We start from the raw sequence: 24,562 nt of genomic DNA on the forward strand, positions 1-24,562 counted from the left end.
TTCCACCAAAACTTCTACGACACGTTTTCCAAATGATAAAAGCAACAATTGGCTGCACAATGTTCACCAATAACTGACAAATGGAAGGCGATAGTCGCATATTGTTTTTCCCCCAACATACAAAAGTAAACGGCGCAGTGGTGTAGCGGGCTGGCGCAGTGGTGTAGCGGGCTGGCGCAGTGGTGTAGCGGGCTGGCGCAGTGGTGTAGTGATTAGCACTCTCGCCTAGCTGTAAAAAGGATCACTGGTTCAAATCCCAACCACGACACTACCTGCCTGGAGTTTGCATGTTCTCCTTAGGGTTGGGGTTGGGGTTGGGGTTAGGGTTTCCCCTAGAAGAACAAGGTTAGGACTCAGGGATTAGAATAGGGACCTCCCCAAAGGTCAAAGGTCAGGAGGCGTGTCCCCAGAGGTCAAAGGTCAAGTGTCGGGCTGACCCACCCCCAGCAAAGTGTTCCGCCTACCCCAACTAAGTCGGGGCATGAACAAGTCGGGGTAAGTGCCGACTTGTTCAAGCAAGTTGGGGACCTTTTTGGCTTGTGGGCCCCCTGAGGTTAGGGATGGATGATACTCAGGTTGAACTGGATAGATTGGTGTCTTTATTCAACCTTACTAACTATATGTAACTCTCTGTCTAAACCATGTTTTATAAACCATGTTTCTCTCTCCCTCTCTGATCAATGTTTATAAACAGTTACTTTATAAACATTGATCAGAAAGGAGAGAGAGATACAAAGTAACGTTTATAAACAATCTCTCTCTCTCTCTCGAGTGATACAAAGTAACATTGTTTATAAACACTGATCAGATGAGAGATACAAAGTAACATTGTTTATAATTATTGTTTAGATAAGAGAGAAAGAGATACAAAGTAACATTGTATCTCTCTTATCTGATCAATGTTTATAATGTTACTTTGTATCTCTCTCTCTCTCCCTCTCTCTCTCCTGAACAATGTTACTTTTGTGCGTCTCTCTCTCTCCCTCTCTCCCTCTCCCCCTCTCTCCCTCTCCCCCTCTCTCCCTCTCCCCCTCTCTCCCCCTCTCTCCCTCTCCCCCTCTCTCCCTCTCCCCCTCTCTCCCCCTCTCTCCCTCTCTCCCTCTCTCCCCCTCTCTCTCTCTCTCTCCCTCTCCATGTTTATAAACAGAGAGATACAAAGTAACATTGTTTGTATCTCTCTCTCATATGATCAATGTTTATAAACAATGTTACTTTGTATCGCTGTCTAAACAAACAATGTTACTTTATATACATTGTTCAGACTGGAGATTGATGCAAAGTAACATTGTATATCTTTCTCTCTCTCATCAAGGTTTATAAACAATGTTACTTTGTATCCCTCTCTGTTTATAAACATTAATCAGATAAGAGAGATACAAAGTAAGATTATAAACATTGACCAGGTGAGGGAGAGATTCTCTCTCTCTCTCTCTCTCTCTCTCTCTCTCTCTCATCAATGTTTATAAACAATGTTACTTTGTATCTCCCTCTGAACAAAGGAAGAAAAGCTCTACAGTTTTATAGAAGGGAGTGGGGATGGAGGTGTAATGCTCTGTGAGCTGACAATGGTTCATCTTGCACCCTGAATATAGTATGTATCCTCCGTACATCTAACCTAGATGCCTCTTTGCCCTTCCCTTACTGCAATGGCTTCTATCAGTGTGTGCCCTCCTCTGGTCCAAATCTCTCCCTCGTTCTGGATGCTACTCCCCCCCCCCCCCCCCCTAGAATGTGGCTGCACCCCTGACATCCCTATTGGAGGAGTATGGGCCCCATTCAGGTCAGATGGGGAAATTATGGGCAGCAGAAGGCCACTGCTGTCAGCAGAGTGAGGCAAGTAGATGTCTGGGTTGGATTAGGGTGCTGGGGGGGCTTTAATTTAACTGCCTGCCGACCATATACTGTATATATACGGCGGCAAGCCGGCTCTCCAGTGCAGGACCACTTGCCTAGTACGTGATCCTGCGCTTCCTGGTTTGGGGCGCGCATGCACGCCACCGTCAGCATGCTCCTGCGGTGATTAGGCCCTGCAGGACCCAATTGGTGGGTACGGTGGACTCGATGTCCGCTGCAGATGCTTCGGTACGCAGGCAGAAAGGCGGTCTGCGGTGCTGTGATCAAGGCTTGTAAGCTGGAACACATGAGCCCCTGTATGGTTTTTACTCACTTCTTTAATGCACCAATAAAGAAGCAACAAGGACGTTTGTAGTTGCCGGCTCTATTCTTTGTATTTTAGGTCTGTATCTGTGTGCGAGAGCATCAGAGCCACAGCAGATTTTTATTCCCCCCCCCCCCCCCATTTTAAAAGGGGCGGGGCTCCTCTTTAACATGCATTGCATACTTGTATGCTCCTTCCCATGGAGGTCAGAGGGTAAAAGTATTTTTTAGCAATCCCTGGAGCGCCAGCCGCAGCTCAGCGTTGTTATTTGAAGGCCCGCGTCAAGGCCAGATCTATTTCTGTCGACGCAAAAAAGAAAAAGAAAAAAGTGAACAAAGTTTATTTATTTTTTCTTCTTCTTGCCATAAATTGAGACGGCTCAAATAATCCGGCCGTGTGTCCTTGAAAGGCCTAGGCTTAAAGTAAAAGCACAAGCGGCTTCTGTTCTCTTTACAGTACTCCAATGTGTACCCCCTCCCCCCCACCTCGATCATATACTAACATTACACGTCACGGCCAAACACTCTATACGGAGCAGCGTCAATGTTTTTGGTCCCCTGACTGAACGCCATCAAAGGGGTCTTTCATACGCTGGGCAATTCGATCAAACCACCGACACCGCAGACTACATCGTCATAACGACAGACCAGCGTTCCTTTGTACCAGACAAGAGGCTTCTATGTAAAGGCGCGCATTTATACCGTGCCTTGCAAAAGTATTCACCCCCCTTGGCTTTTTACCTATTTTGTTACATTACAGCCTTTAGTTCAATGTTTTATTTATTTTTTGTTTTTTTTGTTTTTTGATAATTGACATGTGCGTATGTATTCACCCCCTTTTGTTAGGAAGCCCATAAAAAGCTCTGGTGCCACCAATTACCATCAGAAGTCACATAATTGGTGAAATGATGTCCACCTGTGTGCAACCTAAGCGTCACATGATCTGTCATTACATATACACAACTTTTTGAAAGGCCCCAGAGGCGGCAACACCTAAGCAAGAGGCACCACTAACCAAACACTGCCATGAAGACCAAGGAACTCTCCAAACAAGTAAGAGACAATGTTTTTGAGAAGTACAAGTCAGGGTTGGGTTAAGAAAATATCCAAATCTTTGATCCTTAGGAGCACCATCACATCTATCATAACCAAATGGAAAGAACTTGGCACAACAGCAAATCTGCCAAGAGACGGCCGCACAGCAAAACTCACGGAGTGGACAAGGAGGGCATTAATCAGAGAGGCCTAAGGTGACCCTGGAGGAGCTGCAGAGTTCCACAGCAGAGACTGGAGTATCTGTACATAGGAAGACAATAAGCCGCACGCTCCATAGAGTGGCCAGAAGAAAGACATTACTTTCAGCAAAAAACAAAATGAGTTGCGAAAAAGCATGTGGGAGACTCCCAAAATGTATGGAGGAAGGTGATCTGGTCTGATGAGACTAAAATTGAACTTTTGGCCATCAAAGAAAACGCTATGTCTGGTGAAAACTCAACACATCACATCACCCAAAGAACACCATCCCTACTGTGAAACATGGTGGTGGCAGCATCATGCTGTGGGGATGTTTTTCAGCAGTCTGGACTGGGAAACTGGTCAGAGTTGAGGGAAAGATGGATGGTGCTAAATACAGGGATATTCCTGAGCAAAACCTGTATGTGATTTGAGGCTAGGGCGGAGGTTCACCTTCCAGCAGGACAATGACCCCAAACACACTGCTAAAGCAACACTTGAGTGGTTTAAGGTGGAAACATGGAAATGTGTTAGAATGGCCTCGTCAAAGCCCAGACCTCAATCCAATAGAAAATCTGTGGTCAGACTTAAAGATTGCTGTTCACAAGCACAAACCATCCAACTTGAAGGAGCAGTTTTGCGAGGAGGAGGAGGAATGGGGGCAAAAATCCCAGTGGTGAGATGTGGCAAGACTCAGAGACTTATCCAAAGTGACTTGGAGCTGTGATAGCCGCAAAAGGCGGCTCTACAAAGTACTGACTTTAGGGGGGTGAATAGTTATGCACATTGATTTTTTCTGTTGTTTTGTCCTATTTGTTGTTTGCTTCACAATAAATATATATATATATATATATATATATATATATATATATATATATATATTTTTAAACTTCAAAGTTGTGGGAATGTTCTGTAAATTAAATGATGCAAATCCTCAAACAATCTGTGTTAATTCCAGGTTGTGAGGCAACAAAACAGTAAAAATGCCACGGGGGGTGAATGCAAGGCACTGTAGGTGTGAATGCAAGGCACTGTAGATGTGATCTTGAAGCTGAACAGAAAAACAAGGCTTGCGGTGTGGTTTCTTTGCACTGCAAGGGTTAAGTGCCCATTTTTGCACAGGGTATTTGGGGGGGGGGGGGGCTGCTAACTTACCCCCACCCCCCCCCCAGACCTGTTCCTCCCTGATGCCCCAGGTTATGAGCTGGTCTTCAGCGTCCACACCTGGAATGCAAGACTCTTGGTCCTGCATTGTAGGTGGTGACACGTCACAGCTGGAGCCCCCGAGAAAGAGTCTTGGGGGGGGGGGGAGGTTTCATGGAAGGAGAAACCTGCGAGAATGAAGGATACCCTTGAGTGAGTTAAAAAAGTATTATGTGCCCTATTTAATTGATATGAAAGGGTAATTTTAGGGCCAGGTCCACTTTAAGAAAAATGTATTATGATAATAATAATAAAAAAAAATGGGCGAACAAATTCATGTGCAAGAGGCGTGAAGTCTCGGGGCGTTCTGGCACACAGGTGACCTCATGCCAAATGTATGTAGGAGGCGGGAGGGGTTGGATGCCTGTCATGTGCTGCATTTTAGCTGCAGCCCGTCGGAATTGTTTACATTCTGTGAGAGGACCCAGGCTGCGTTCAAAAGAGACGCACGGCGGCGGATGGGGGGGGGGGGGGGGGGGTTCTCTATCTGAAGTGCCAGTCCCAGAGCTGCCAATGTTGTCTACCACTAATACCTAGGCAGGGCGAGTACTCCGGGTTGACTATGGCCGGTGCAGCGGGTGAAATAAGTATTGAACACGTCACCATTTTGTGTGTGTGTGTGTATGTATATATGTATGTGTGTGTATATATATATATATATATATATATATATATATATATATATATATATATATATGTGTATATATATATATATATATATATGTATATATATATATGATAGTGTCATGAAAATTTCCCCCCACGTGTCGGTAACAATCCATGCGATCCAGACATACAAAACCACCAAAACAAATACGTTCAGAAATGAAGTTCTGTGTAATAAAATGGGATGACGCGGGGAAAAGGTATTGAACCCCTTAACTGAAATGTATTTAATATTTGGTGATGACGGCTCCAAGTGGAAGGCTCCTGTATGGAGGAACGAGTTTCGGAGATTTTGGACCGTTCTTCCACACAGTCTTCAGATCTTGAAGGTTCCGGGGACCTCTTCTATGAACTCGGATCTTTAGTTCTTCCCATAGATTTTCTATTGTGTTCAAGTCAGATGATTGGCTGGCCCATTCTTTATTTTCTTTGAAACCAATTGAGAGTTTCCTTGGGTTTGTGTGTTGGGATGATTGTCTATGAAATGTCCGCCCCTCGTTTCATCTCCATCATCCTGGTAGACGGCAGCAGATTTTTATCGAGAATGTCTTGGTCCATTTTTTCCATTCATCCTTCCATCAATGATATGAAGTTTGCCAGCACCGCAAGACCAAATGACAGCCCTGCCCCCACCAGGATGTTCCCACCTCCAAACCTCACTGTTGGTATGGGGGGGGTGTTTTTGGGGTGATGTGTCGTGTGACCCCCAAACATGGTGTGTATTTTGGCATCTAAAGCGTTCCATTTTGCTTTCCTCTGACCAGACTATCTTCTCCCCGTATTTCACAGACTTGTCTAAATGTTGTGCAGCAAACTATAAATGAGTTTCAACAAGCTTTGTCTTCAGCAATGGAGTCTTGTGTGGTGAGCATGCCTACAGGCCATAGCGGGTGAGTGCATTACTTATTGTTGTACCCGCTAGTTCCAGGTCTTTCTGAAGCTCTCCACAAGTTGTCCTTGGCTCGTGGACAACTCTTCTGATAATTCTTCTCACTCCTCTATCGGAAATCTTGTGAGGAGCACCTGGTTGTGGCCGGTTTATGTTGAAATGATGTTCTTTCCGCTTCCGGATTGTGGCCCCAACAGTGCTCACTGGAACATTCAAAACGTTAGAAATCCTTCTGCCATCAGTATGTTTTGCAAGATGCAAAGGTCTTGAGAGAGCTCTTTGCTTTTACCCATCATGAGCTGATGAGCTGTTTCTTGTGACACCTTGGTAATGAGACACCTTTCTATAGGCCACCCAGTGAGACTGAACTAGCTGATATTAATTTGCACTGACAAGGGGCGGGATTCCTTTCTAATTAATGATAGATTTCAGCTGGTGTCTTGGCCTTTCATGCCTTTTTTTTTTTTTTGTCCCTCCCCTTTCTTTGTGCGTTCAATACTTTTTCCCCGTGTCCTTCCATTTTATTACAAAAAACTTCATTTCTGAACGTATTTGTTGGTGTCTTTATACGGCGACCTAAGCCAGAAGGCCATATCCAGCCCCTCCCAAGACTTTCAGGGCAGGCCCGAGGACCTACACCCTACTCCTCAAACATGAAAAAAGACGTGTAAGGTGCAACCAACCAAAAATAAAGACAAGCATGACAAATGCACATGTAAAAATGGGGGTGGGGGATAGTGGAGAAGTGCTAAAGGTGCCATTAAGCAATGTAATGGTCGGACTTCCAGCCAGGAATACAAAGGTTCCTCTGGTCCTAGCCAAAAGTCCCGGCCCTAGAGCCGGGTGCGAAAAAAAGTTTGTGTAGTGCAGTGACCTTGATGCCAAAACTCGAACCGCCCCGTCCGACAGTGAGAATGAAGGCACCCCTGGACTTCCCCTCCAGGGGCACCTACACCACGGGCTTCTTTCGGAGCCACTTTTTTTTGGGGGGGGGGGGGGTGGGTAGCAGTGACAACAACACAGTGATCACCACCCCCCAACCCAAACCAAAAGTGACCGAGGACATACAGCAAACTTATCAGTCCTTCCCTCTGTAGCCTCAGCTGCACAAATTAATAAGAATAGGCTTCCTGCTCATTCAAAAACGGAAGCGTAGTAAACGGTTTACTATGCTTCAGTGATGAATGGACACAGGGGTGATTGGTCCCTGTGTTTATTCAGGAAAGCAAGGGGCCAGTAAATGACATTTACCAGCCCCCTTCCCCCCCGCTCTCCGTCTTGAAACATCCCCCTGTGTGCCCTCAGCAGCTGCCGGCTGGAGAGGAGAGGAAAGAAGCCCACGGGGGCTTTTTGAACTGATGGGGCCTGAGCTCATTACAGGAGGGCTGCTTATACTACCTTTTTATCAGCAGCCCTGACCAGTAGCACTGGGGGGACAGACATATTAGAACTGATCCCCCTGCAGCGCAGATGAGGAAAAAAATACAAGAAGAAGCTGGCAGCACTCCACAAGTGTCAGCAATAAGGCAGTACTGCCGGCCCTTCTGCTAAATAGTTGCTCGGGCTCCCCCTTTTTTGAACTGACGAGGCCCAGACTCCCCCCCCCCCTTTTGAACTGACGAGGCCCAGACTCCCCCCCCCCTTTTGAACTGACGAGGCCCAGACTCCCCCCCCCCCCTTTTGAACTGACGAGGCCCAGACTTCCCCCCCCTTTGAACTGACGAGGCCCAGACTTCCCCCCCCCCCTTTGAACTGACGAGGCCCATACTCTCTCTCCCCCCCCTTTGAACTGACGAGGCCCATACTCTCTCTCCCCCCCCCCTTTTGAACTGATGAAGCCGAGACTCCCCCTCCTTTTGGAACTGATGAGGCCCGGACCCAGCCTCTTTTGAACTGATGAGTCCCGGGGGCCCAGTACAGGAGGGCTGGCTGTACTGCCTTATCGGCGGCCCTGCCTGTGTGTAAACAGTAGCTTGAGCTATGGGGCACTGTGAACAGGCTTTTTACAACGGACTGGCAATCTTTTGAAAGGTATGTGTGAATGTGTAAAGAAGAAAAAGCTCTACGTTTTGATAAAATATATTTTTCTTTTTTTGCTATACATTCCCCGTAACCGAATGTAGAGTGCTAACCAGAGCCAGCTGCGTCTCACGAATGCTTCCACGGAATCCCGTCTGAGGCTGGGAGGACGTTGTATCTTTTTTTTCTAATGACTATATATGGCCATCTGTGATTCATGTATGATGAGGATTTCGGCCCGGCTGGCATTACAGGGTTTGTTTTTATTGATCTCATTCAAAGGACCAAATAATAGAGCAAGAGCAGACCACGCCCCTCTGAGGGCCCCTGTGTGCCGGCAGCTGCTGCGTATGCAAAGTCCTCTTCCCGAATTTGCTTTTACAGCCGGGAGGATCACTACTACGAGGCACTAAACACTTTGCATGCAGGACTCACACTTAAAAGGCAAACACCAGTTTTACAACAGCTAAAGCCTGCAATGGGCCGCGGACAGGGGTGTCACGGTCACAATGCTTCACTTTGCTGCGGCTGCAAAGTTTATTCAACATTAGAGCTGCACGATTCTGGGGAAAAACCAGAATCACAATTTATTTTTTTTTGCTTAAAATAAAGATTGTGATTCTTGCGGCGTAATATCTTTCACATTATACAAAAAAAATAAAATTGGGCTAACTTTACTGTTTAGTTTGTTTTTTTTTTTCATTAAAGTGCATACCCCCCCCCAAAAAATTAAAAAATAGCAGACCGCTGTGTAAATACCGTGTGACACACCTCCAGTTCTGCAGCTCTCATTGGCCCTCTTATGACTCACACCCACCCCCCCTCCCCTCCCTTCCACCCTGGCAAACTCCCACGAGAGAGAGAGCTGCGCATGATGTCATAAGCCTAGACCAGTGATGGCGAACCTTGGCACTCCAGATGTTTTTTGGAACTACATTTCCCATGATGCTCCTGCACTCTGCAGTGTAGTGGAGCATCATGGGAAATGTAGTTCCAAAACATCTGGGGTGCCAAGGTTCGTCATCACTGGCCTAGGCCAATGACCAGACAAGAAACCGGAAGTGGGCTGTATGAGGAATTTACTGGCAGAAAAAAAAGTTTTTTTACTATCAATAGTTAAAACAACAACAAGGGCATAAAATTTAATAGATGGAAAGATTAAAAAAATGACTGAAGGTTTCTGCTTAAAGTAATTTCTTTAGGTGAAGTCAAAGGAGTTTTTTGAAGTAGTAAAAAGTAAAACTGCAGCAGGGAATATCCTTTACTTGGCCGGTGAGTCACCGGAGGAATGGCGTCACACAGACGGCTCATTCACTGAAAGTCCCTTGAGCAGGGAGGAACCGTCACAAAGAGAAAATTCAAAGTTCTGAGAACTTCCAAAAAAAAAAGTAAAAATTGAATATGGGAAATCTGCTTTTCACACCGAATGTTCCTCTAAACAAGATGCAGAACAAAGCTGGCCTTGTATATACGGGGGGCTTTGTTCTCACGCCAATCAAACCCGCTTCTTATTGGTCTTTGCATCAAACGATTGAGCGCTGAATTCTGATTGCTTGCTGTCTATTCAGTTCTGTAGCACAGCGGGTTGCATGTTAAGTGACAGCGGCCCCCGGCCGGCTGTAGCCCTGGAACCGGCTTCCAGCGACAGCCGCTTGTCCAGCTCTGAGCCTAGTAGCTAAAGCAATCAACTCCTACACTTCTACTTCAGCTACTGAAGCAGAGGTTCTCAAATATCGAGCCATGGCCTCCTTCCTCCTGGGCCTCCAGCCAGCTGCAGATCCCCCAACTCCCCACAACCCAACCTCCCAGGGCTGAAGCCCTGGAACAAGGCTGGCAGTGACCTCCGTGGTCCAGCACTAAGCCTAGGAGCTAAATCAATCAACTCCCGCACGTCTACTTTCGCTACTGAGCGCTCTATAGCAGAGGTTTTCAAACATCAAGCCATGGCCTCCCTCCTCCTGGGCCTCTAGCCAGATCCCCTAACCCCTCACAATCCAACCGCCTGTAGCGGCCTGTGTTGCCCCTCAACAATCCACAGTACCCCAAGGGCCCCCAGAGACACCTCGGCACACCCGTCATGACACCTAGTGCTCTGCAGAGCCTTCACCCCACCAAAGTGCCTCCAACAGTGTCCTACAGTACTCTCCAATCTCCCACTGTTCCCCTGCAAAGCTTGGAGTTTCTTGGAGACACCACCCCCCCCCCCCCATCCCACTTAAGAGATTTCAGCCCCAAAGTTGCCCCCTGCTACTTCTAGAAAGCTCATCCCCCACAAGGCCACCAGACTTCATAAACCCTTTGGCCTCCCAACCCAAGAGCCTCCAGCCAGCTGCAGATGCCCCCACCCCATGGTGTTGTCTACTTCACTTCAGAGACTCCTCCACCATAGTGCTCCCAACCTCCAACAGTGTCCCACAGTAGGATACAATCTCCCACAGCACTCCTACAAAGCCCACAGCCTCCTGGAGACACCTAGTTCACTCCAGAGATCCCAGCCCCCACAGTTACTACCAGAAGACTCACCCCCCCTATAACTGATAGTGCTCCACCCCTCCAACAGTGTACCCCAGTGCCCTCCAGTCTCCCACAGTGCCACCCAACCTACCAATGTGGCCTGCAGTGTCCCTCAAGCTCTCGCAGTGCTCCAACAGCCCTCAGCCCCTTGCTGTGCCATCTATCATGCTGTAGAGTCTGCAGTCCCCCATAGTGCCCCCAACCTCCAATAGTGTCCCACAGTGCTTCTGCAAAGCCCATCACTTCCTGGAGAGACACTACAGCCCTTTCCAGAGATCCCAGCCCCCATAGTTGGCCTTTGCTACCTTCAGAAAGCTCATCCACTTTCAAGGCCACCAGACTCTGAAACTCTTTCACCAGCCATGGCCTCCCAACCCCTGGGCCTCCAGCCAGCAACAGATCCCCTTACCTACAACCAAATCTTCTATAGTGGCCTGCAGTGCCCCCAGGCCCCCTGAGAGCCCTCCAAACCCACAGTGCCCCACAACATCCTACAGTGCCCCAAGGCCCCCTAAGAGCCCTAAGCCCCCTTCAGTGCCATCTGGCTTGCTACAGAGCCTCCAGCCCCCCTCATAGTGCCCCATGCAGTGCCCCAAGGTCCGGACAGCCCTCAGCCCCCTGTTGTGCCATGTAGCATGCTACAGAGCCTCCAGCCCCCCTCATAGTGCCCCATGCAGTGGCATGCACTGCCCCAAGGTCCTGACAGCCCTCAGCCCCCTGTTGTGCCATGTAGCATGCTGCAGAACCTTCAGCCCGCCCACCCCCTAGTGTTCCCAACCTCCAATAGTGTCCTACAGTGCCCCTGCAAAGCCCATAGCTTCTTAGATCCCAGCCCCCTGTAGTTGACCTTGGCTACATCCAGAAAACTCTTCCCCTTTCAAGGCCACCAGAGTCTAGAGCCCCTTTTCCCCGCAGTGACACCCAGCCCTATCCCCACAGCCTTCTAGCATTACAATACATATTTTGTATTCCCACAATTTTATTGTATGAGTATACACTTATTTTTACTTTTGGGGGAGAAAAGAAGCTTTTTGGAAGAACTTACCCAGGCCCTGATCTCAATATGTTTGAGGAGCACGGCACTATAGGAGCGATGGCAGCAATGTGAAGGGTCGGACAGAGATGATGCCCACCTCTCACCTGGCAGCAATAGATCACTATTAGAAGTGATGTGTTGCTGCAAGTGCTACAGTAGGCGCCTAATCAGGACTCCACTGACTAGGTACAGCAGCCCCCCCAAGCTGCAGAATTCAGGGGTCATTCAGTCCAGACTACAAGTCCCCACAAGGGAAAACAAAAAGAGGCTCAATGACTGCATATCCCTTTTTTTTTTCTTTTTAGAAGATTGGCCAACTTAAGGGCTTTGCCCAGCCTTGTCTTCGGTTCACCAACAGTGTCTTCTAACAGCTGCCTTGGCACCGATGCCACACAACATCTCCGATCTGCCTGCGGTCATGTGATGTCACAGCCCCGCCCATTTCATCTGTTTATAGCAAAGAAATCGAGTTGTCGCTTGTTCATAACCAGCTCAGGGTGATGACTCCAGTCAACTCAACTCTAGTTTAGAAACCACGGGGGCAGGTTGGAGCCTTTAGGGTGTTGTGATACTAAGATGAGGGCATGCATCATCGGTGATTCAGGAAGAAATACACATGCCTCTTGCATTTACACAAATTCTTGCTTACGCCGGAGTTCCCCTTCAAGGGTAATGGGTTGGTTATATTCTTCTTAAATCTCGGTGAGCTTTGTGTATTTTATTCCAGATCTGTGCAGTAATCCAGTGTGAGACTTCCTGTAATCAAGACCGCTCACTGCTGTCCTCTCTCCTTGTGCAGTGGGACTGGTCTTGTCCCCGCCCCCTCCTGTAGTGTTTTTTTTTTTTATGGTGGGTGGAACCTGCTGGGCCCCTCCCACAGCTCTGCTCTCTCTCTCCTTGTGCAGGGGGTCTGGTCTTGTCTCTGAAATGACTCCTCCTCCTTGTAAAAAGTTACAATGTACAGTCTGATCACTGGGGGAGGGGGAGACTGAGGAAATGCTTCCTCCTTCTTGTAAAAAGTTACAATGTACAGTCTGATCACTGGGGGAGGGGAGACTGAGGTAGGGCTGCAACTAACGATTATTTTCATAATTGATTAGTTGGCCGATTATTGCCTCGATTAAAGCGGGAGTCCACCGGGACTCCACGTTTTTTTTTAAAGCCAGCAGCTACAAATACTGCAGCTGCTGACTTTTAAAATAGTGACACTTACCTGTCCAGCGCTCCCGCGATGTCGGCACCCGAAGCCGATCTCTAGATCGTCTCAAGTGCTGCCGCCGCCATCTTGGGTATGGGAATCAGGAAATGGAGCCTTTCGGCTTCATTTCCCGGTTCCCTACTGCGCATGCGCGAGTCGCGCTGTGCAATGAGGACGGTCCCCGCTGCCTCTGGGATCTGTGCGTTTCCCAGCAGGCAGCGGGGCACTTGCGGAAATGGGCGGGCACTTGCGGAAAGGGGCGTAATCTACGCCCCTTTCCGCAGAGAGCTATCCCGGAAGTGGGTGCAGAATACCTGTACTGTACAGGTATCTGCACCCCCCTCCCCCCTGAAAGGTGCCAATTGTGGCGCCGGAGGGGGGGGGGGGGTTCCGATGAGCGGAAGGTCCACTTTAGGGTGGACCTCCGCTTTAATAAGCCTAGAAAAAAGTGTGGTGTATAATTTAGTTAATATGTAAAGTTTTAAAAAAATGGCAATTTTATTCTTAAATATCTCTATGTGCAATGGTAACTATAAATAACCAACTATATGGTTAGGGAGCAAAATATCTAATCCACTCTGAGAATAACGGACAGAAGAGATATACTGTATACATTAGAGGGGATATATACTGTATATACTATTGAAGATATACTGTATATACTATTAGAGGATATATACTATTAGAAGAAATATACTGTATATACTATTAGATATATACATTATTAGAGGAGAGATCTACTGTATATACTATTAAAGGATATATAGTGTATATACTATTAGAGGAAAGATATACTGTATATACTATTAGAGGAGAGATACTATTAGAGGAGAGATACACTATTAAATGGTCAATCTGATAAATATATCATTAGACTCATACCTTTAACCCCATTTTGTTACTGGCCAATTAATCGATTATGAAAATAATAATCAATTAATTTCATAAGCTATTAGTTGTCGATTAATTGATTAGTTGTTTCATCCCTAGACTGAGGAAAATGCTTCCTCCTCCTTCTACAAAGTTACAATGTACAGTCTGATCCCTGGGGGAGGGGAGAAAATGCTTCCTTCTCCCTGAAGCTCATTTTGTTTTTATTTATTTTTTTATTTTAATTATACAGTTGGTGTATATTGTCATATGAGAGGAATTGGCTCATGCATGCTTGTAAAGCTACGGAATGATTCTTGTTAAGTAAAGTGACTTGCTGACGTAAACGTGCATGGGACGCCTTTGTTCTGACGCAGTTCTCTGACCCAAAAAAATACTGAGGCTGCCAGAGAGTTGGCATTTTACAGGAATGGATCAGCAATGATTCTGGCTTTCCCCTGAAGGTAGGTAGTCCCCCATGAGTGTTGTTTAAACCCCTGTGACCTAAACAAGCTTGTAATTGTATATTTAGTGGCCCCTGAAGCTCGCGGCGGGTGGCACGACGCATGCTATCGTATTGTTGGGAGATAATTAATCGGTTGATGAGGCCCGTACCCGCCGAAGACTCGGCTTCCTCTCCACACATCAGAAGGAGAAGATGAGATCTGTGGTGACAGATGGCCGATTCCCAGATGGGACCCGCTCACCAACGGCACGCATCGCCCCCATAGCGATTCCTCCAATATAAGCTTCACGTGTCCTTTGGATTTACTCTGCCATCCCCATCCAGCCCCAAACAAACACATTAACGGCACTCTGAGTTTCCAACACATAATGAGTAACCATGAAACGCTCGGCCTATTAGACTAAAAGCAAATAAACAGCAATATACTGCAAATATGTGACAGCTAGAGCCGCGCTCTACAGCCAGGAAATACAAGGTCTATGCAAAGGATGGATAAAAAGGAGGCCGCTGCATGATTTGCATTTAAATAAGCCATGGCACAACTCCAACACAATGTAAAATAAAAGACCCTCTGTGAAATCTACAATGTTCTTCAAAGACTGTCCATGAAATCTACGGTGTCCTCAAATACCCTCCATGAAATCAACAGGGTCGCCAAAGACCCTCCATGAAATCTACAGGGTCGCCAAAGACCCTCCATGAAATCTACAGGGTCGCCAAAGACCCTCCATGAAATCTACAGGGTCGCCAAAGACCCTCCATGAAATCTACAGGGTCGCCAAAGACCCTCCATGAAATCTACAGGGTCGCCAAAGACCCTCCATGAAATCTACAGGGTCGCCAAAGACCCTCCATGAAATCTACAGGGTCGCCAAAGACCCTCCATGAAATCTACAGGGTCGCCAAAGACCCTCCATGAAATCTACAGGGTCGCCAAAGACCCTCCATGAAATCTACAGGGTCGCCAAAGACCCTCCATGAAATCTACAGGGTCGCCAAAGACCCTCCATGAAATCTACAGGGTCGCCAAAGACCCTCCATGAAATCTACAGGGTCGCCAAAGACCCTCCATGAAATCTACAGGGTCGCCAAAGACCCTCCATGAAATCTACAGGGTCGCCAAAGACCCTCCATGAAATCTACAGGGTCGCCAAAGACCCTCCATGAAATCTACAGGGTCGCCAAAGACCCTCCATGAAATCTACAGGGTCGCCAAAGACCCTCCATGAAATCTACAGGGTCGCCAAAGACCCTCCATGAAATCTACAGGGTCGCCAAAGACCCTCCATGAAATCTACAGGGTCGCCAAAGACCCTCCATGAAATCTACAGGGTCGCCAAAGACCCTCCATGAAATCTATGGTGTCTCCAAAGACCCTCCATGAAATCTATGGTGTCTCCAAAGATTCTCAATGAAATCTACGGGGTCCCCAAAGACCTTCCATGAAATATGACGTCCATGTAGCACTTTGAGATCCTTTGATGAAAAGTGCGTTATAAATAAAATGTATTATTATTATTATTATTATTATTATTATTATTATTATTATTATTCCTCAAAAGCCTGGTGCACGAGGACCAAATATTGGGTGGTATCAGCCGGTTCAACAGAAACTGGCCGACATTCAGCCCAAGTGTACATCAGCCCATCCGACGGCCAAACTTCTGTTGAATGGGCATGCTGGAAAACCAGCATCCGATTGGCAACCGATCACCGCTGGTAGCCAATGACTGCCAGTGCTGACCAGTGTGTTTTGGTGGGATGGGGGCTGTCCCCCTACCATCACACAATATATATCTGTACTAACATTGGCTAGTTAGTACAGCGAGCGCCTCCAGAGCTCTTCAGTTTGTTTTTCGTTCAATCCACTGGGTTGAACAAAAGAAACTGATAGTGTGTACCTAGCAAAAGACCCTCCGTGAAATCCATGGTGTCCCCAACCAACCTCCGTGAAATCCATGATGTCCCCAACGAACCTCCGTGAAATCCATGGTGTCCCCAACGAACCTCCGTGAAATCCATGGTGTCCCCAACGAACCTCCGTGAAATCCATGGTGTCCCCAACGAACCTCTGTGAAATCTACATTGTCCCCAACCAACCTCTGTGAAATCTACATTGTCCCCAACCATCCTCCGTGAAATCTACATTGTGCCCGACCATCCTCCGTGAAATCGACGTGGTCCCCAACGAACCTCCCGTGAAGTCCATGGTGTCGCCAACCAACCGCCGTGAAATCCATGGTGTCCCCAACCAACTTCCATGAAATCCATGGTGTCGCCAACCAACCGCCGTAAATCCATGGTGTCCCCAACTAACCTCTGTGAAATCGACGTGGTCCCCAACCAACTTCTGTGAAACCTACGGTGTCCCCAAAGACCCTCCATGAAATCTATAGTGTCCCCAATCATAAAGGAACAATTGGTCATAAGAACCATGCTTCAGATCTCCCTCATGAAAACTATGTCTGTCGTCTTCCTCTGGATCAACTGTAGGTTAAGGATTGTGTATGTGGAGCTTCTCCACTTATCCATTATTTTTATTTTTTTTCTATTGGTTGCACTTGGTGGTCTTTTTTTTTGTTTTTTCTCCAGCCTAACTATGTATCTATGTAAAACAATCAATTGATACAATAAATAAAGTCACTTGGTAGCATTCCAAACCTTGCCCAATATAGTCACCGAATGGACTTTGCCCGAGAACAATTTGTTCTGCCGCCCATTTGGATATCACAGATGTGGAGGGCAGGCAAGGCATCATTAAAGGGTATTGAAGTCCAAAGGGAAAAAAAATGAATATATTGCTGCTTACCAGTTCTTGGATGTAGTGTCTGTGTCTGCCTTTTTACTTTTATTTACACCTGGTGATCCTGCCAGTAACACACTTCCTGTACTAGAGTGACAACATATTGTACATGTATCTAGAGTGGAGCGGTGTTGTCACCTTAGGGCAGGATCACAGAACACCTCCCCCTCCTTTCATCTCCATAACACAGAGCCTTCAGAGAGGTTAGGATGCCTTTTTTCCCGCAACCACCGCTCTCTTTTGCATGTGTGTCAGTTCCTGGGTGTGTGTGTTAAAATTGGGATGTGTGCGAGGTATCGCCGCGATCGTTACAGCAAGAGCAAAAATTCTAGCACTAGACCTCCTTTGTAACTCTAAACACATAACCTGGAAAAAATTTGTAAAGTGTCGCCTGTACAGATTTTTAAACTACAGTACTGGTAGTTTTTTTGCCAATCCTCAAGCGCACGCAATTTTTATTTATACTTTTGTTACATTTTTTTTTTTTATATATACAAAAATAAAATGTATTCAACCCAAGCGTGTGCAATTTTAAAGCGTAACGTGTTTGGTATCTATTTAATCGGTGTAACGTCATCTTTCACATTATACAGAAAATGTGGCTAATGTTACTCTGTTTTTTTTTTTTTTTTTTTTTTTTTAATTAAAAGTATTTTTTCCCAAAAAATTGCATTTGTAAAACAACTGTGCAAATACGGTGTGACCAAAAAATGCCATTTTATTCTCTATAAAAAAAAATAATAATACGTTTGGGGGTTCTAACTAATTTTCTAGCATGAAATACTGACTTAAACTTGTAAACAACAAGTGTCAGAATAAGGCTTGCTCCATAAGTGGTTAAAGGGACACTATATAAAAAAAAAAAAAAAAAAAAAAAAGTAAAATAATATTTTTTATTCTAGAAAGTATATTTTTTCCAAGAAAAAAATTGCAATGAGTGCCATTTTATTCTCTAGGGCTATTGAGATAAAATTTTATATATATATATATATATATATATATATATATATATATATATATATATATATATATATATATATATATATATATATATATATATATATATATATATATATATATATATTAAAATAAAATAATTTTACACACCTATAGCTATTTTTTTGTGTGTATAGTTTGTATAATATAAAATTTTTATATATATATATATATATATATATATATATATATAATATATATACACATACATACATACATACATACATACACTTTTTTTTTATATATATATATATATACACATTTTTTTTTATTATTATTATTATTCCGAAACAGCCAGCCCTAGAGCAAATGGCAATTATTTGCAATTTTTTGTCACACTGTATTTGCACACTTTTGGAAAGAAAAATATACTTTCTAGAATAAAAAAAAAAAAAAAAAAGTTTCTTATTTATTTTCCTGATTTTAAACTTGTAAGCAAAAAGTTCCAAAAAAGGCCTTAAAGTGGTTAAACTGTTGATTACAATCTGCAGCACACCTTTGCGTTGGACGAGTTTTTCTTCTTTATTTGTAGAAATATTTATGTTAATGATTCCTCGTGTGTTTGGAAGCCCCGAGCCTCCATCCTGTCTGATCTCACAATGTTACATTTGTAGCAAAAGCAGACATTTTATATTTTCATATTTTATCAAATTGTATATAAAGTTCCATTCGCAAAAATCGGGATGTGGTTCTGCCGCGATTTGTCGCTCTATATATTGCGCCAACCTGCATCGCGTTTAGCATGTCACCCAAAAGTAGCGCCAGAACTTTTCAAGCGATGCGTCCATAAAAAAAACACATTTGTTTGAAAATCTATGAACGTAAGGCAAGGATGGTGCTGTGCGTTCTAGTCTACTTGCCGGGCGCGCTAACGTAGACCGCATTCACGTTTTTAGGCTTCATTCACACCCGATCGATCCGGATCGCAGTAGGAATCGCCACATTTCTGCCCTCGCTTCTAGAATCGTGGAAAGCATTTGCAATGCCATTATTTATTAATTAATGGTACCCCAAATGCAGGTCGATTTTTTTTTTTTGTTTTTTGTTTTTTTTGGTCGAGCGATAAATCGCAGTAAAAATTGTGACTGCAAATGCTCCTGGCTCTGTGTCAATATTTGGTACAGGAGCTTCTTTTTGAGCATTTTTGGATCGGAGGGAGGCCCTTTCAAATGAATGGTGCCGCTCCAAAAACTGCTTGAGTAAAAAAAAAAAAAAAAAAAAAAAACGAGCGACCGCAGATCGCTCAGGTGTGAACAGAGCCTTAGCGTTCCATGAATGTACACAAAATCCCATCGCGTTTTTCCACCATGCGCAACAGGGCAGCCATGGATTTGAGGCTGCATTCACCCCTCAGTATTTGGAATCCTGGGCTTATGTTTTTGTAGATTTTCAAACAAACGTTTTTTTTACGGACAATCTTACCGGTAAATTCAATGAATGTCGTTCGTAGGTAATTCTGGAGCGAATGCTCATTCATGAATGAAAACCACATTTCCTGTTAGAAATTCATTTGAGGAAATAAAAAAAAAAAAAATAATAAAAAAAAAATCTTCCCTCCCGCTCCTTTTAAATTTTTCTCGTTGCCGCGATCGAAAGCATACACAGATCTTGGTCCACGCTAATGATTAGAAAACACTGAACGAACGTTCTCAGAACAGAACTTTACTAATGGCCAGCTTAATTCTGAGGACCGCGCCACCAATTTACGCAATTTGCGCTAAAGTGAGGGTGCTGCCAACTGGCAACCAATCAGATGTCTCGTTTTACTTTCTGAGGGATGGGAAAATTGTCTATGAAAAATGACTAAACTCCGGATGATTTCCTGCATGTTGATTTTTTTTTTTTTTTTTTTTGAATGGTGGTCTCCAAAATGTGGTCCAGGGGGGCCGGATATGGCCCTTTATTTGCCTTTATCAGACCCTCAGGACACTATTCCTCTCCTTGATACAAAAGGATCTATTTCTTCTGCATCAGAGGACTCCAAACGTTCTAAGCAAAGGGCCAGTTTATTGTCCATCAAAGATTAGGGGGGTCGAGCTGTGGCCAGTGTGAGTAGAAAATGTCCCGGGTTCGGTGGGAGAAAACCATGCCCCATCCTTGGTGTCATTATGCCCCAATGTTGGTGTCAGAGGATGAAATATTGCCCCAAGGGCTAGATGAAAGCAAGCAAAGGGCCGAAGTTTGGAGACCACTGTTCTACACCAACAATGGGGCATAAAACCTGTCACTGATACCAACAATAAGGCCCTATTCTTCCCACTGACACTAATAATGGAGCACACTTCATCCCAATGATGGGGCACTATTCATTCCACTGACACCAATAATGGGGCACTATTCCTCCCACTGACACCAATGATGGGGCACTATTCCTCCCACTGACACCAATGATGGGGCACTGTTCCTGCCACTGACACAAATGATGGGGCACTGTTCCTGCCACTGATACCACTGATGGGGCATTATTCCTCCCACTGATGGGGCACTATTCCCCCCACTGATACCAATGATGGGGCACTATTCCTCCCACTGACACCAGTGATGGGGCATTATTTCTCCCACTGACACCAGTGATGGGGGCACTATTTCTCCCACCGGCCACCCTCTGGTGCTTATCCTGGCTTACAAATTGCAATCGGGGGTCTGGAGAGTGAATCCGCTGATGGTAGCGATTTACCATAGAGCTGGCCATGGACCAGATGCTTCCTGGCCTTCTCTACGACCCTCTGAGGCCAAAAGCCATGCCACTTCTGGCGCTGGCAGATGTAAACACTGACTACTTTTTTTTTTTTTTTTTTATGGAAAGCCTAAGATAGATTTATTTATTTATTTTTATTTCCGGCTTTCCATCATAGAGGAGAGATGTGGGAACTTATAGACCCCTGATCTCTCAATAAAGAGGACCTGTCAGGCACTAGTCATATTACAAGGAATATTTACATTCCTTGTATTAGGAATAAAAGTAATCTAAACCTAAAAAAAAAGAGATATGAGATAGATATATATCTCTCTCTATCTCTTTTTTTTTTTTTTTTTTAAGCGCCGCCGTCTCCTTTTGCTCACACGCAGAAGCGAACGCATGCGTAGGCGATGTCCACATATGTAAACAGCATTTAAACCACACATGGGAGGTATCGCCCACGATCTTCAGAGCGAGAGCAATAATTCTAGCACTAGACCTCCTCTGTAACTCTAAACTGGTAACCTGTAAACATTTTTAAAGCTTCGCCTATGGAGATTTTAAAGTACTGTAGTTTTGCGCCATTCCACGAGCGGGGCGCAATTTTGAAGCATGACATGTTGGGTATCTATTTACTCGGCATAACATTATCTTTCACATTCTACAAAAATATTGTTTTGCTTTTTTTTAATCCATGAAAGTGGAGTTTTTGTTTCCCCAAAAAAAGTATTTAAAAAAATTGCTGCGCAAATACCGCGTGACATAAAAAAATTGCAATGACCGCTATTTTATTCTCTAGGGTCTCTGCTTAATAATAAAAGATACATATATAAAAATAAATAAATATATTATGTGTGTGTGTGTGTATGTGTTAAAATTAATTTTTCTAGCCAAAAAATGATATTCAAATGTAGGAGAGGAATGCCACAATTGGCCCGGTATGGAAGTGGTTAAAGGTCGATTTAATCTTTTTCCAAGCAGTCTTTAAGCCCACGTTCACATTGGGCGGATTTGACACGTCAAATTGCGTGCCAAATTGGAGCCTATTGCCAGTGTCCTATCACATAGTGTCCCCCATCGGATAGTGTCCGCTGTGTACTGCGCATGCGCATTACACAGCACACACACATTCCGAAAATAGCCGAAGATGAACGGCGCCTGCGCCGTGAGTCCAGGTTCTATCCCCACCATCCAAGTGGACATAGAGTTGGAATATAAAAGAGCCAAGCACAGTGAGGCCGAGCCCGAAGCGCAGCGTGCGAATTGAGCCCGCGGGGGGCTCAATGTCCGCTTGGATGGTGGGGCTACCACCTCGACTCACAGCGCAGGCGCCATTCATCTTCGAAGATTTTCCGAAGCTTCTTCTGCTCTGTACTGCGCATGCGCAGTACGGTGCAGACAGTATCCGATGGCAGGACGCTATATGCCAGAACACCGGGAATGGCACTGGTCAAAACGATGCAGTGCAGACTTTTGCGTCGCCGCACCGATACCGGAAAGCAGTTCCTGCACTACTTTTGGTGACTTTGGGGGGGGGGCGATTTCAATAGACATCTGCGCATGAACCCGCACAGACGTCAGTCAGTTCCTCACCCCGAAGTCGGACTGAAATTCTGGTTTGAAATTGGTCCAGTGCAGCGGCACTGGCCCGATTTCAAACCCGCGCTCAGTGTGAAAGAGGGCCAAGCCCCAGTTTACAGCGGTGCGACATGCGATTTACGAATTTGAAGTCACATCTATCGCATCTCTATGGGTGTGATATAAAGAGTAGAAAAATCGTTCCTGCACCATTTTTGGCCATTTCATGTGCAACTTGCATTGACCGCCGAGTATGAAATCGCACTGACCGGTGGCTTTGAAATCGGCATAGTAGCGCAATTTCAAAGCCGCATTCGGCGAGAAGGGGGGGGGGCACGCTCAAGAACTTAAAATAAAAATGTAGCATGCTAGAAGGGTTCTGCAAACTCACTTTAAAAGAGTCGCCATGCTTTGTCGCTGGTGCGCGCCGGGTACAAATGAGTCGCATTGCTTGCACAAATAAAAAAAAGTAAAAAAAAATAATAATAATCGCACAGTGTGTGGCCACCAATAACTTTTCTCGGTCCTGCCTGAATTTGTTCCTGGCGCGTCGGCCATTGGCTGGGGCCGGCCTGTCACTCAATGGGACTATTGTGACCAGGATGAGGAACTTTAACCCTCCGCCTGGCTTGTGGTGGCGGAATAGGAAGCAATCTGACCAATAGACAAACAAATACAACAAGGAGGAGATGGGCAAGATCCATTGGCTATCACAAAGACCCCTCCAGGCTCAGTGCAGGGACCACCCCCCTCCCCCCCCCCCCCCCCACAACAATACAAAGCACTCACAGGCAGAAGAGGCAATGTGTGTGTGGTGGTGGGGGGAGCAGGCGGTGCCTCTGCCAGTAACCACTGCAGTGCTGAACTCCCTGGCATTGAATAAGAACTGCATTCCCATCTCACAATGCAATCACAGGGGCAGCAGATGCATTTACAATAATTTTATAAATATTAAAAAAAAAAAAATTTAAAGGGGAGATCCTTTTTCTACTCACTGTGTCAGCTCTGCTAATCCACAACAGTCCATAAGCCTCAGAAGTGAATGCACAGCTCAGCAGTTGCACCATCCAGCCCTCCCAGCAGATTTCCCAACGTGTGACTCTGTGCCAGAGAGAGCAGACACATAAAGAGCTGCAGCACAATGCAGACCACGCCCCCCACTCAACGTCCCCGGGCAGGCCACGCCTCCCCTCTCCAGTCTGCGCAGACTGAGCTCAGGAGGCAGATAAATGGCTTTACCTGTGACAATGGTCAGGAGGGGGTCATTGTATAGGATGTGGAGGTTACATTGTTGCATTGTAGGAAGTCTAGATAACATTTTTAAAATGCTGCCTCTGATTGGATTACATTGCAATTTGTGGGGCTATGAATAGGTCTGGCTGGGTTGTTGGTGATCTTATCTCTGTGTTGGTGAATTTATATGTAAACCAATCACTAAGATCTCACATGACCCGCTACAGTCAATAAAATCCTAATAAATATGCAACTTATTAACTAGTTCAGCTCTAGAGCAAGTTTTGTTTTTGTTTTTTCAGTAAAAAATCTTCAATAAAACCACCTGAACCCCCCCCCCCCCCCAAGAATATAACCTATTTCCTGAAAGCAGAGGCCCTGTAGAATTAAATGATGCTGGTTGCACGTGTTTTATGGCACATGATATTTGCGTAAACTGTTATTAAATGCAAAAAAAAAAAAGTTTTAATGAAATTAATTTCCTTCCAAACACACACAAGATATTTTTTTTTTTTTTTTTTTATATAATCTATAAAAGGTGAGTTTGCGTTGAGGAAATGAATACCAAACACACCAAAGTCTTAAAGTTGCATGCGCCTGTGATATCGCAAAAACTTCCTAAACCCCCAGACAGGGCGTCATAGGTCTACAAAAGATCTGGGGCCAGACCCATGTATATAATATGTCTCTCTCTCTCTCTCTCTCTCTCTCTCTCTCTCTCTCTCTCTCTCTCTCTCTCTCTCTCTCTCTCTCTCTCTCTCTCTCTCTCTCTCTCATCTAAGGGCAGACCCCCCTTACATTGGGGCCCCTAGAGCGCCCCCCCTTAAATCAGGGTCCCCAGGGAGGGTGAGAGAGAGGGTGGATGAAAGACAGGGGGGGTGAGAGAGACCCCCTAGCCCTGCCTGCAGTCCCTACTGTCCCAGCCCGTGACTGTGTGGGTAGGCATGTGTGATCCACCTACCTCCCGCCCATCCTCAGTCAGCCTGTTTTCTTCCTGTTCCATGACGGACACAGCTGGGAA

At 45.4% G+C, this 24,562-nt stretch overlaps 1 protein-coding gene across 1 annotated transcript in view; it reads right to left on the bottom strand.

Moving 5' to 3' along the window:
• CDC42EP4 (CDC42 effector protein 4) overlaps positions 1–23,449 on the bottom strand; it is a 39,268-nt gene extending 15,819 nt beyond the window's left edge. The window contains exon 1 of the mRNA XM_077458685.1: positions 23,304–23,449. The gene's annotated coding sequence lies outside the window, so the exon portion shown is untranslated. The remainder of the gene's footprint in view (positions 1–23,303) is intronic.
• Between the last annotated feature and the right edge of the window lie 1,113 nt (positions 23,450–24,562).

This window comes from Lithobates pipiens, unplaced genomic scaffold (assembly GCF_037356315.1).
Source record: "Lithobates pipiens isolate NorthernLeopardFrog02 unplaced genomic scaffold, aLitPip1_a1.2 Scaffold_28, whole genome shotgun sequence".
NCBI lineage: Eukaryota > Metazoa > Chordata > Amphibia > Anura > Ranidae > Lithobates > Lithobates pipiens.